At 35.2% G+C, this 14,513-nt stretch overlaps 2 pseudogenes; one reads left to right on the top strand and one right to left on the bottom strand.

The window, feature by feature from the left end:
- The first annotated feature begins 3,616 nt into the window (after positions 1-3,616).
- On the top strand, positions 3,617-4,552 carry LOC119518068 (annotated as a pseudogene).
- Positions 4,553-9,926: 5,374 nt separating this feature from the next.
- On the bottom strand, positions 9,927-10,886 carry LOC119518067 (annotated as a pseudogene).
- Between the last annotated feature and the right edge of the window lie 3,627 nt (positions 10,887-14,513).

Raw genomic sequence — 14,513 nt, 5'->3', positions numbered from 1 at the left:
TACTACACTGTGCTAATTATGTGCTGGTGGAACTCCTTTTCAGTTTACCTACTTCTTCAATGTATACTTGCAGTAGCTCATGTTTGGCTGCCTTCTGACTCCCTTGCTGTGCCGGTTTGAGTGTATTGTGTCCCCCAAATGCCATTATCTTTGTGGTCTTGTGTGGGGCAGAAGTTTTGGTGCTGGTTGGATTTGCTTGGAATGTGCCCCACCCAGCTGTGGGAGATGATTCTGATGAGATGTTCCCATGGAGGCATGGCCCCACCCATTTGGGGTGGGCCTTGATCGGTGGAGCTATATAAATGAGCTAACTTAGGGGGAGAAAACTGAGTGCAGCTGGGAGTGATGTTTTGAAGAGGAGCAAGCTTGCTAGAGAGGAACGTCCTGGGAGAAAGCCGTTTTGAGGCCAGAGCTTTGGAGCAGATGCCAGCTGCCTTCCTAGCTAACAGAGGTTTTCCGGAGGCCATTGGCCATCCTCCGGTGAGGGTACCCGATTGCTGATGTGTTACCTTGGACGCTTTGTGGCCTTAAGACTGTAATTGTGTAGTGAAATAAACCCCCGTTTTATAAAAGCTTATCCATCGCTGGTGTTTTGCATTCTGCAGCATTAGCAAACTAGAACACTTGCTATCCTCTGACACATCTGGTTCCCACATGGGGCCTTTCTCTTCACCTGCTGTTGACTCACCTACCATGCTAACAGGATCATTGCTCCTAATGCTTTGCAACTAACCTTCCTAATCACTCTTTCTATCACAGTTCTATAGGATTCCCCCTCTAGGCAATATTTTCTATTTGTAATCATAAACTTTGATAAATCACTATTTACTAAATAATAGAAAGTGACAACCTAATTTTGATACCAGTTATTTGGCTTCAAGCCAATCTTCTTAACACCTTCACCTTTCCTAGACCAGAAAACTAGGAGAGACAAACTATTTTCCTAGCAACTTCCTTATTTTCTAAGATGAGTTCCAAGACTCATGAAATCAGGGAAGGATGGTAAAGTGCTGCCATAAAAATAAGAATTTTCTGCCTATTAATAATAATATTTGATTCAAAATTAATTTTAAGCTAGAGTTAATACATCCAACAGGTTGTATTAGGTTGTCATGAAGAAATCAATTATTGATCATATATTTTACAGGTAAAATATTCTTTGTTACAAAGATATTTATTACAATCATTACAAAGTCTGACTATGAATAGACATCTATTATAGAGGAAAGAATAAGCAAACATGTTTAGGAAATTGAGGTGGGAACTCAGTTATAAAAAAAGCATAGTGTCCATACAAAGCATTTGTAATAGATGATGTAAGAATTGGATTATGTCAATTTTGGATGGTCTCAAATGATATTGCTCAACACCATATTCATGTCTAAAAGCCAAAATATAGTGAACATTCTATTCCATGAAGAGGCTGAAAAGAAAAAGCATTCTGGGGAGAGTGAGCACTATCTGGGAAATAAATAAATAAATCATAGGGTGCCAAAAAAGGTTTAATTAGAAATTTAAATGTGTCAGGTGGAAGAGATCCCAGGGGTAGAGATGACTACCTTTATTTAAAGAACAATACTTCATGTTCAGAGAGAATAGAATATTTTAAAGGTGGGTTGAATATATTTGAATGAAACAATTGGTTTCGACTAATACAATTTAAATATTTAAACCCTTTTCACTGAGAAAGGATCAACATTATTTCAAATAACAAAGGCAAATATAAACTATTTTATGTTGATATGCAACATATAAGCAAAATGTAGGCAGATAATTCACAGAGATTTACAACTTTAGAATTCAATAGTTTGAGAGAATTAGAATTTTGATCATTGCATTAAGATTTCCCTACCTTCCCATAATCCAATATGCAGGAAAATAAATGAGAGAGGGATTTATTTCATGCTGTGTAGAACATTGAATAAAATTCAGAAGAATAAATAAAACATAGCTTTTAAAGGTAAAAATACCACATATATAGTCTTTTATAAATGCCACAATGTAAGCCATTTTGCTTCTATTAAATGACATAAATCACATAACAACTGTAAGTATTGACAATTGCTGGCCCTTTTCATAGATAATCAAACTATGTACAGGGATGGTAAGTGCATGACTGTAATTTTCATGGTATCACACAGCTAGCAGATGGCAGGGTGATAATTCAATTCCAGTCCATCTGGGGAAGACAGTCCTCTTTAACCACAACATGACAGTTTACTGACACTCTTTTTGATGGACCAGACACAAACCCAACAGGATGGGACTGGTGATGAGGCAATAGACACCTGGAGTGAAAAATTTAAGGACACTGTCACTTTCAAGATTGTGCAATGCAGGAATTGCGCTGAGAATGAGTATCTCCTTAAATTTTGCAACCTTGAAGCCTCACCCACGTCCTGATCCTAATAAAGGGAAAAGTAGAAAAAAGTAATTAACAACTCAATAACTATTATAGTAGGCAATGTGTTTCAACTCTGGCAGCTATAAAAGTAAAAACATGATATCATAACCTTAATTATAACTATAGAAATATAAATAATAAATGATCAATTTAATTTGATAGGTTATAATTTTACAATTTTTTTCAATTAATTCTCACAAAAAAGGTTGCAAGCTTTAGAAAGTTAAAATAATTGCTTAGTATAATCCAATAAACAATCATGGATGATTAAAGTACATTAAAGCCATAGGTACTGACTTGCCATAACAAAACCTATGTGAAATTGATCAAACTATCTACATTAGTGAGTCTTAATAACCTTATCATTAATGAAAAGTCAGTTTAGAAATGTTCATCTGAAGTTTTGTGTTTTTGAGGAAGAACAAAGATAGTGGAGGGTGCACAGAGCACCATGGGTATAATATAACAGCCAGTAGCTTATCTCCTATTGCTCCGCACACATACAGACAGGTAATGGATTCACTCCATGCTATACCTGTTTTCCTGTTGTTACCCTGTTTATTTGTTTCAATCTGTATCAGGCTAATTTTCCTGAGTGAAACTCTCTTATATCTCCCAATTAATATTCTACCAAAATGTATTTCCATTATTTTTCCATACACATAAAATATTCTCTCAATTTTCAAATGGAAACTGTATAATGGGATTGCTATGCTCTAAGTCATCAAGTGAGGGGAGGAAAATGACGGTTGAAACAGGTAGTTGGAAAATAATGTGAGAAGACAATTTATGATACAGTGCTACTGAAGCGTGATTGTGAAAATCCACTGAGAAGTACAATGGGATTGTCCAGAATTGTAATTCCATAAAAGCAAAATCAGATGGCAAAGTTATGGGTCTATCTTGAGCAGTTTCAAATGATTCCAGTGTCTGTGCTGAGAAAAGTATAGTTTGGTTCATCCTGTGCCATAAGGAGAGGTATAGTGAAATGGTATTAAATGAAATTTCATTGCAGTGTTTACAGTGATAATCCATAGGTTCTAAATAGGGGAAAGTGGAAAATACACAAATAGTAACATTCTATTCTTAAATTGGAAAGAATTTCAGGGAACATGAAAATCAATCTGGACATCCAGATACAATTTAGAGTACAGGCAATGAGATCCAGCAAGGTAAAGTTAAATGCTTATGCTAAATTTATCCTTTCTACAGATGAAATGCCAAGAAAAATCATCAGAAGAAAATCTAACTGAATTGAGGGAATTTGTTCTTTTGGGCTTTGCTGATATTCCCTGTCTCCAGTTGTTTCTATTTGGATCATTCTTAGTCATCTATAAATTATACTGATGGGCAATGAATGGCACCATATTTCTGATAACAAAAGTGCATACTACTCTCCAGATCCCCATGTGTTTTTTTCCTTGACAAGGTTTCCTTCTTGGAAATCTGCTATGTATCAGTTGCTATCCCCAGAATGCTTACGAATCTTGGGACCCAGAGAAGAAGAATTTCTTTAGTTGCCCGTTCTGCACAAATGTGCCTCATCCTTATGTTGGAAGCCACAGAGTGCTTTCTCCTGGTGATGATAGCCTATGACAGTTATGTGGCCATTTTTTAACCCACTACCCTATTCTCTAGTCATGAGCCAAAAGATGTGTATCCAAATGGTGGCTGGCTCCTGGATCAGTGAAATTCCAGTCCAGACAGGGCAGACATGCCAGAGTTTCTCTCTGTTCTTTTGGGGGTCAAACCATACCAACTACTTCTGTGACATATCCCCCAAATCTCAAACTGGACTGTGAAACTTTGCGAATGCAATGTTGGTATACATAGTTGCTGTGTTGTTTGTCACTGTTCCAATTCTATTAATTCCTTTATCCTACACCAAAATCATATGCACAATTCTTAAATTACCTTCAGTCACAAATTGGGCCAAAGCCTTCTCCACCTGCCCATCTCATCTTGGTTGTGGTGTTATTCTATGGATCAAGAATGATTACATATTTAAGACCCAAGACTAGTCACTCATAGGAATTGATAAAATGCCCTCTGTTTTCTATACCATTGTGCCTCCCATTTAATCCCATGATATACAGTCTAAGGAACAAGGATGTCATAATGACACATAGAAAATTTCTATGCAAATAATTTAGTTTATTAAAGAATGAGTCATATTTATAAGAGATGCTTTCTCATATATTTGTAATGAAGTTTCAATAGATATTTACTTTTAACTATACTTTTTGCCAGACAATTTGATGACAAGTATTTCCAGTGTATGAAATTTAATGAGAGACCTTTCTATATTGTTATCCAAATTATATATATCAGCAAATTGCAAATTATCCCATTAATAATTTTATAATTTTATTGTGCAACATCCTTTCTCAATACAAAAAAATGATAATGGCTGATGTAATATTTTCACACAGTTGTAACAGCCATTTTAAAAACCAAGTTGCCAATATGCATTTATTAATAATTTCTATGCTTTTTTGCCCAGCAATGATGTGCCAGAGAAACCAGTCCTTGGAGAAAAAATGAACTTTTCAAAGGGGATGCAGTTTCATAAAGATAATGGCACATCAATACAAGTGTGTATTAGGTATGGTTTATATATACAAATCACACTAAAATTTCAACAAAATACAATACTGTGATTTGATTAAACTAATACTGTTTTAAAATATATGCATATAATTAGAAGTCATTGGAATATTCACACTTTTTTAATATGTATATTCCTTGAGATGATGAAAGGGATAGGAAAATTAAGAGAGAAGAAAGAAATTTAAAATATCACTAAAATATCTGCTATAAAATGATATAACATGTATATCATATACATGGCTATACATACATACACATTGAAAATGAATATAAATATAATTATAAAATTTTAATTGTGGATGTTTAAGCCTATATTTTTCAATGATTTTTATTTTGCTTTACTGAATATTTGGTGTTTACTACAGTGAATCCATGATCTCCATGTAATGAAGAAAGAATTAAGTTTATATTCATTATGGATAAAGAGAAGGATAGTAGTTAGCTGCATGTGTTGTTTCCTAATTTAAAGGGACTTAATAGAGTAGAACAATACAGCCAGAATTTGTATTCACCATCCTGATGGCAAACTCAAGAAATTACCTACCCTGCCCAAGAGCAAAGCAAACCAGGAATAAATCATTAAGAATCTCAGACAATACACCCATTCAAAACTAACATATACAATGGAAATGATAAGAGACAGGGAATTGTTTTTAATTACAAGTATAGTAACAAAAAGTAATTCCAGGAAAATTTCCAGGTGGAAATTGGGTCAATCTTGAAGCTATTAAATGTTGAATGGTGTGAGAGAAACAGAGGGGTCCTACAATTCTCAATGACCCAGCTGTCTCATATAGAAAAAAGTTGGTTGTTAGAAAAGAGATACTAACAAGGGGTAAAATAACATTTTTATAATAGTAATCACTCTAACTCATGTGAACTAACTTTTTTTATTTTTTTGGCAGAGAAAGGCAAATGAGAGCTGTGTTCTTAAAGTATAGGATCATTTTGATAGATAATAAGGTCCCCCACCCTTCAAAAAACTTAATGGAAAGCTATTCAAAAGCTATTTTATCACTAAATTAGGTGACATAAGCAAAAAAATCTAAATCACTTTCAGTGATGAATATGCAACAAAAAATTCATTTGCATCATGACTTGTAAAATGCAATGAATGTATGCAGCTAATATAAATATTTTGAAAATTGTGTCTTTATTTTCAAGATAATCTTTTGTTCCCAATTATTTTGAATTGAAATATTCTCAGATCAATTCACTTACAGTGCTAAAAAGCTGATTTCTTCAGAAATACAAATACAGACATTTGTTTGCTTTACTGCACTGAAGACAATTGATAACGGGCATGGGGAGAGTTCTACAGTCTGTGTGCAGTCTTTGTAAGATTGCAAATCTGATTTGAGGAAATTACTGAATGTATCTTCAGTATAAATTTGGATTTGTACCTATGGATTCTCATTTGAAAAGGATATGTGGTGTATAACAATAGACAATCTTTTCTTTATTCCTTCCTTTTGTAAAAGTATATATCTATTATTATGTCATCTAGGTCTAATATATACATATAACTTTACTTGGGATAGTAATGTGCCTTTTATGTTGATAAAATGACGCTTGATTGTTCACATAAAAATATTGAAAGTTAAGCTTATTTTATTAAGAGTTCAATGAATAGTATAGAGCACATATAGGGAGTTAAAGGAAGAAATAAGAAACAATAGTAATTATATAAATAAGAAAAAAATTAAAGTCTGTGAAAAGGTGATACTGAAATCTCAAAGGAGAGGACTGTTGAACTGTGTCTTAATAAGTCTCACACACAAAATATGTATATTTACATATATATTTTTACTCTTTGTATGCAAGCAGATAATAGCTAGATAGATAATGTGTATTTGTGCCAATACATTTGTAGATTTTATGTCTAATTGATTTAACTAATTATATTTATGTTGATTAAGGTTTCCATACACATATAGTGACATACATGATGGGAGTCAGTATTCTGTGACAGCCAAAATATTCAGCAAATGGTGAGTCTGTGAATTAATCTGTAGGCTGCCCATATATTTAGTTTAATATTGGAGGTATATGTAAACTTCAGAAAACTGTTTCATATCCAATATCAAAGGAAAAGGAAAAGAGATGTGAGGGAATTTTTGTCATTTTCTCATATAAAAACAGTGGGGTCACATTTAGAATTATGGGTAAAATAAGATGATTAATTTAAAAAAATTATTTCATTTCTCACATTGTAATAAGGAAAGACAACAGATGAATATGAGAAACATATTTTAAAAAAATAAATGACTAGAAAATATTTCATAGGACTGGCACTTTGAAAATTAATTGATGGGAAGTAAGAAGAGATGAGAAATAGAAGTAAATGAAATGGTCAACAGAGAATCTGTAGAAAGGTAAACTGCCCCCTGTGTCTATAAACAGCAGTAGGCCCTGGAAGTCCAGGAAAGTAGCAAATATTTATTCATGCCTATCTTGAGAAGTCAAAGCACTTTGAACTCTGAACATAAGTTCAAGAATGCAGGGTAATATGGAAGTCATTATAGAAGAATTGCCCTAATATTGTGTGACTTAAAATAATTTCAAGGTTAAATGGTGTCCTGGTTTGCTAATGTTGCCATAATGCAAAATATCAGAACTGATTGGCTTTTATAAAAGGGATTTATTAGATTACAAATAACTTAAATTCTAAGGCCATAGAAGTGTCCAAACTAAGGCATCAACAAGAGGATACCTTCACTGAAGGAAGGCCAATGGCATCCAGAATACCTCTGTCAGCTGGGAAGGCATGTGGCTGGCATCTGCTGGTTCTTTGCTCCCAGGTTGTATTTCAAAGTGGCTTTCTCCTCCTTGCTTCTTTCTCCCAGGGTGTTTCTCTCTAAGCATCTGGGGGTTCATTCTTAGCTTCTCTGGGGCAAACTCTGGGCTTCATCTCTTAGCTTAGCATCTCCAAATTCCATCTGTCCACATCTCCGAGCATCTCCCAGCATCAGCAACAGTCTGGGTCTTGGTCAGCTCTTTTTAAAGGACTCTAGTAAACTAACAAGACCCACCCTGAATGGGTGGGGCCACACCTCCATGGAAAAAATCTAATCAAATGTATCACCTACAGTTGGGTGAGTCAAATCTTCATGAAAACAACCTAATTCAAATATCCTATATGATTGGATTAAAATATTACTTTCCAAACTGGCAGAAATGGATAACCTTAATTCTGTGGGAAACTTTATACTCTCAAATGCCCCCTTTCCCAATGTTTCTGAATTTCCTAAGAATCCCTTGATTCACAAGCATCATTATAATATATTGCTGTGAAGTTGTCAGTAGTATTAGGCATTGTTATTTTGTAAACTGTGAAATTGAGACCAATAAAAGTTAGTTGAGTAACTCAAGAATGTGTAGTTTAGAGTAAATTGGAACTAAAAAATTGATTCTCTGGATTTCTGGACTGATTGTCTTGATTAGACTGTACCACTTGCTTGTCTAAGACTTAGAAGAAAGAATAGTACACCCACATTATTGTAATATTCTTCAACATCACTTTTATGGTCACCATGGAGCACACATATTTAATTCCTGATAAATGCAACAAAATACATGAGGCACATTAAGATATTTGCATTCATATATGCATACAACAAAGATGATATAGGGTATCCCGTTGTTTAATATGCACTTAAATGGTAAGCCCTTGTAAATGAAAAATCAAACATACCAAATTTTATAGATAAAATTGATTACACTGTCTTGTACAGAGAAACTAAAGTAAAGGAGCAAATATCTACATGAATAATCAAACCTATAAAGTGGCATAATTTTTATATAGGTGATACATTCTGAAAATATGAGCAAAAAATTCTTAGAATAGAGACCTTGAATATTCCCATTTAGCACATTCAAACCATAAAAATGAGTACTAAGTGCAGTGTTGATAATTCCCTTCAGTTTATTTTATTTATTTTATTTATTTATTTATTTATTTATTTGCCTGTTAAGATGTGTATGTGTGTGATTAATTGCTTCATGCTTTTATCTCTACTCTCTGGTAAATTTCAAACAAATAAAACAAGAATAAGGAGGCATAACTGGGTACAGTTATCCTCACTTAAACATAATTTGTAAGGCACCTTCAGATTGTATAGATTTTTACTTATAAGTTAATTGTGCCTTAATCTCTGTTTTAACTTTTCATTTACCCTTTCTATGATTCAAATTTGCTTTTAAATTAGGTGTTATAAAAGTCAATGCATTTTGCACTGCAACTTTGATAAATCAAGAATTTTGAGGAGTTGGAAAGGTATCACTGAAACTTACATGAAACAGAATGATGAAATATATTTAAAGCAGGATGATAGAGTCAGATGTTTAATAGCCAAATGCCATGCATTCAGAAAGTAGTGGGAAGGAATTTTCAACTCCCTTTAGATAAACTTAAGACATTTTCTTAATTCAAACTGAAAAATGTGTGATCAATTAAGACCCTTTATTCTGTTTTATTATGTTTTATAACATAAATTAGAATTTATAATTTAGTCCTTTGTTTACTTCCTCAAATAAATTAGTGTATATATACCATGAAAATTTACAGTTTTATAGATACAAATATGAATGTAAGCAAAATATCTGTAAATATGTGTCCAATGATAAAGTTAAGAACTCTTTCATTGACAACTTGTTAATTAAAATTTTAAGAGTGTAAATTATAAGAAAACTTTTGAAAAATGAATAAATTTATAATTTGAAGTAAAAACAGAAGAATTGTGCTATGGAATAAAACTTGTGAAAATTGATTTATTTGCTTGTTAGAGATGCAGTCACAATTTACTTCAGATCAGGGACATAAAATACATGATAATTTTGAATTTGCATTTTATCAGAAAATGGAAATGTACCTCTGAGATAACTATGAGGCAAATTTATTAAAAATTGATTACTATGATCTTCTGTCTGTTTTCTTGGGTAATAATCTTTTCAGTGCTGCAATCACATCCTTGTTCCTAGGGCTGTGTATGATGGGATTGAACAGTGGAGTCACAAAGATGTAGAAAACAGAGAACATCTTGTCAGTTCCTGCAGAATGATTTGATTTGGGCCTTAAATAGGTGATAGTACCAGGACCAAAGAATAAAACCACAACTATGAGGTGGAAAGAACAAATGGAGAAAGCTTTGAACTGACTTGTGGTTGAGGGCAACTTTAAGATGGTGGAGATGATTTTGAAATAAGAGCTTAGTATCAATAGAAAGGGAATCATGGAAAATAATATGGAAACTAAATAGATGCAAATCTCATTAAGTTAAGTGTCACCACAGGCCAGCTTGATCAATGAGGGGATGTCACAGAAGAAGTGGTTGATTTGGTTGTAACCACAGAAAGGCAGTGACAACACCTGAAATGTTTGCTCTATCTGAACTGGAATTCCACTGATCCAGGAGCCAACTGCCAGCTGGGTACACACCTTTTGGTTCATGACTGCAGGATAGAGCAGAGGGTTACAAATGGCCACATAGCAGTCATAGGCCATTACAGCCAGGAGAAAACATTCGGTGGCTCCCAGCATAAGGAAACAGCACATTTGGGTGGCACAGCCCAGCAAAGAAATGCTTCGATTCTCAGTCCAAAGGTTTACAAGTATCCTGAGGACAGTGACTGACACATAACAGACTTCCAAAGAAGAAAAATTTGCAAGAAAAAAATACATGGGGGTCTGAAGAGCAGAGTCTACCCTTGTAATTATTATGATAATACCATTTCCTATAATGATAAATGTGTATATGAGAGAGAAAATTCCAAATAGGAGCCCCTGGAGGTTTGGAAGGTCAGAAAATCCCAGGAGAACAAATCCCACCACTGAAGAGAAATTGCCTTCTGCTTTTTGCTCTCTAGGTAACATCTATGAAAACAATGAAATAAAGATGTAAAAGTCACTTTATCTGCTTGGGTTGTGGTTTTCTTAATGATAAAATAAGTACACCATGCTTTCAAAAATCGCAAAGCCACTAAGAACTGGTTTTATAAAAAACATTTGAATTTGATTTTAAACTGTGGTTAATGTTATTCTTTCACTCTAAGTCACCAATAAAGAGATACTCATATCCAAAATTAGGTCTGCTGACAGATGGCTCTATTTTCTTATTATTGTTATTGAGCTATGTAATGCTGTGTATTGTTATTCAGTTTTAATAATAGAAGTATCACAATTGGATTATAATTATGTTAATAAAAATTAAGTTAAAAATAATAAATAATAAAATGGAAGTTATTGCAAATAAATTAACAATTTTGGTTGGAAGTTCTTTTCTTTTATTTCTCCTTTTTCATGTAACTTTTTTGAAAGTAATTTTATTCATCCTCATTTTGATTTATTTCCTGAAAGATTTTTAGAAGATACCATATAAACATGTACAATGAATAAACTAGAAAAGTTTATCATACTGAGTGATCTCCCTGAATTCTTGCATTCTAGTATTTCTTACAGTGATTTTATTTGAAATGAAAGAAGTCATAAGGAATTGACCAACAGAAGAACACAAAGATACTTATCAACATTTTAATATTGGTTTGTATTTGGACGTTAACTCCTGAAATCAGTAGTGATGTTTTTAATCATGATTTAAGTCAAAGGAAGAGAGAGAATTAAAAGGTTTGTGGTCGAAGTAGAATCTGGAACCAAATCCAGTCTGTCCTTCCAAATCTGCTCATATATTCATTTTGCTTGGCATGTCCTCCCTCTTTGACAACAGTGCTCTATGAGTTGTACATAAGTCTCAGTTTCTTTTACAGGATCTTCCAGACCACCCAAGTCTTTTCTGAGCTCTCCTGTTTTCCAAAACACTTTTTATGTTATTTACTATGTGCCATTAAATTAGAAACAATATATTTCACAAATTTTATTCCCTCTCTCTCTTGCTTTCTCTCTCTCCTTCTCTCCCTCTCTCTTTCTCAATAATGAGCTCCTGAGGTGTATCTTACAACTCTTTCTGTGATTCTGTGATGCCAATAACCCACAGGGCATCTCCGTAAGTGTTTGATTAAAAATGAGGAGGGACCCTGTTAAACTGCCAAAAATTTATACTTTTAATCTTCCTCCCAGCCTTCCCAATGGAAGCCTATTACCTTTCACCAGGGTAACTGTGCATTAGGGAAAAGGAAATGATCAGATATTTCAGGGATTATTAGACACTGACTCAGGAATGACAATTCCACAAAACCCAAAACTTCACTCTGCCCACCAGAGTAAGGGCTAATGGAGGTCAGGTGATTGATGGGGATTTAGCTAAGGTCCATCTCTCAGTGGGACCAGTGGTTTGCTAGACCCATTCTGTGGTTATTTACCCAGTTCTGGAATGCATAATTGGAATAGACATAGCAACTGGCAGAATGCCCACATTGATTCTCTGACTTGTGGAGCAAGGACTATTATGGTAGGAAAGGCCAAACGGAAGCCACTAGCACTGCCCCTGACTAACACAATAGTAAATCAGAAGCAATATCAGATTCCTGGAAAGATTCTTGAGATTAATGCCACTCTTTATGACTTGAATGATGCAGGGGTTGTGATTCCCACTGCATCCCCATTCAATGATCCTATTTGGACTGTGCATAAAACAGGTGTATCTTGGTGGATGACTGTGAATTATCATAAACTTAACCAGGTGGTGACTACAATTGCAGCTGCTGTTCCAGATGTGGTATCTCATTGCTTGAGCAAATCAACACATCCATTCAAACTTGGTATGCAGCTATTCATCCGGCAAATGATTTTTTTCTCAATAGCTGTTAGTAAGGACCACCAGAAACAGTTTGCTTTCAACTGGCAAACACAACAGCATACCTTCACTCTCCTACATCAAGTGTATATCAACTCTTCAGCCCTATGACATATTGTCCACAGAGACCTTGATCATATCTCCCTCCCAGAAGACATCACACTGGTCCATTATATTGATGACATCATGCCAATTGGACCTAGTGAGCAAGAAGTAACAACCTCTATAGATTTATTTGTAAGGCATTTGTGTGTCAGAGAATAGAAGATAAATCAACCAAAAATACAGGGGCCTTTTACCTCAGTCCAATAACTAGGTGTCCAGTGGTGTGTGGCATGTGAACATATCCCTTCAAAGGTGAAGGATATGTTGTTTCATCAGGCTGCCCCTAAGGCCAAAACAGAAGCATAACACCTAGTTGGCCTCTTTGGATTTTGGAGAAAACATATTCCTCATTTGGTTGTGCTACTCCAGCACATTTATTGAGTTACCAGAAAAGTTTGTAGTTTTGGTTGGGGACAAGAACAAGAGGAGGCTTTGTGATAGGTCCAGCCTGCTGTGCATGCTGATCTGCCATTTTGGCCATGTGATCCCACTGATCACATAAGATGCTGTTTGGAGCCTTTGGCATGCTCCTATAGGAGAATCACAATGCAGACCCTTAGGATTTTGGATTAAAGCCTTACCATCCTCTACTTTCTCCTTTTGAGAAACAGCTTTTGACCTGTTATGGACCCTTAGGAGAGTCAGAATGCTTAGCCATGGGCCAGCAAGTAACCATGAGCCCTGAGTTGCCTGTCATGATCTCAGTGTTGTCTGACCACAAACCATAAAGTTAGGCATGTACAGCATCTCACCATCATAAAATGGAAATAGTATTTATAATATAGGACTTGAGCAGGTCAGGTCCTGAAGGCACAAGTAAGTCACATGCAGAAGTCACTCAAGTGCCCAAGGACCCCACTACATCCTCAATACCTTCTCTTTCCCAGCCCAGAACTATAGCCTCTTGGGGAGTTCCTTACAATCTATTAACTGAGGAAGAGAAAATTCAGGCCTGGTTTATAGACTTTTCTGTATGATATGCAGGAACCACCTGAATGAGGACAGCTGCAACATTGCAGCCCTTTTCTGTGATGTTCCTGAAGGACAGTGGTGAGGGGAAATCCTCTCAGTGGGTAGAACTTTGAGGAATGAACCTGGTTTTTCATTTTGCTTAGAATAACTGGCCAGAGGTGTGTTTGTATACTGATTCATGGGCTGATGCTAATGGTTTGGCTTTATGTTGAGGGATAGGAAAACTGGTGACAAAGAGATCTTGGGAAGAGGTATGTGGATAGATCTTTCTGATTGAGCAAAAATCATGAAGACATTTGCATCCCATTTCAATGCTGACCATAGGGTGGCTTCAGCAGAGGAAGATTTTAATAATCAAGTATATAAGCTGACCTGTTCTGTGAATATTAGCCAGCCTCTTTCCACAACTACTCCTGACATTGACCAATGAGCTCATGAACAAAGTGATCGTCATGGTAGGGATGGTGGCTATGAATGGGCTCAGCAACAAGGACTTCCACTCACCAAGAATGACCTGGAATCAGCCACTGTTGACTACAAAATCTGCCAACAACAGAGACCCACACTTATTCCCCAAAATGGCACCATTCTCTGAGGTGATCAGCCTGCTACCTGGTGGCATGTTGATTACATTGGACAAATTCCATCATGGAAGGGGCAGATATTTGTTCTAA

The sequence above is a fragment of the Choloepus didactylus genome, chromosome 21 (assembly GCF_015220235.1).
Source record: "Choloepus didactylus isolate mChoDid1 chromosome 21, mChoDid1.pri, whole genome shotgun sequence".
Taxonomy (NCBI): Eukaryota; Metazoa; Chordata; class Mammalia; order Pilosa; family Megalonychidae; genus Choloepus; species Choloepus didactylus.
The sequence above is the reverse complement of the archived record's forward strand: the minus strand, read 5'-3'. Positions and strand labels throughout refer to the sequence as shown.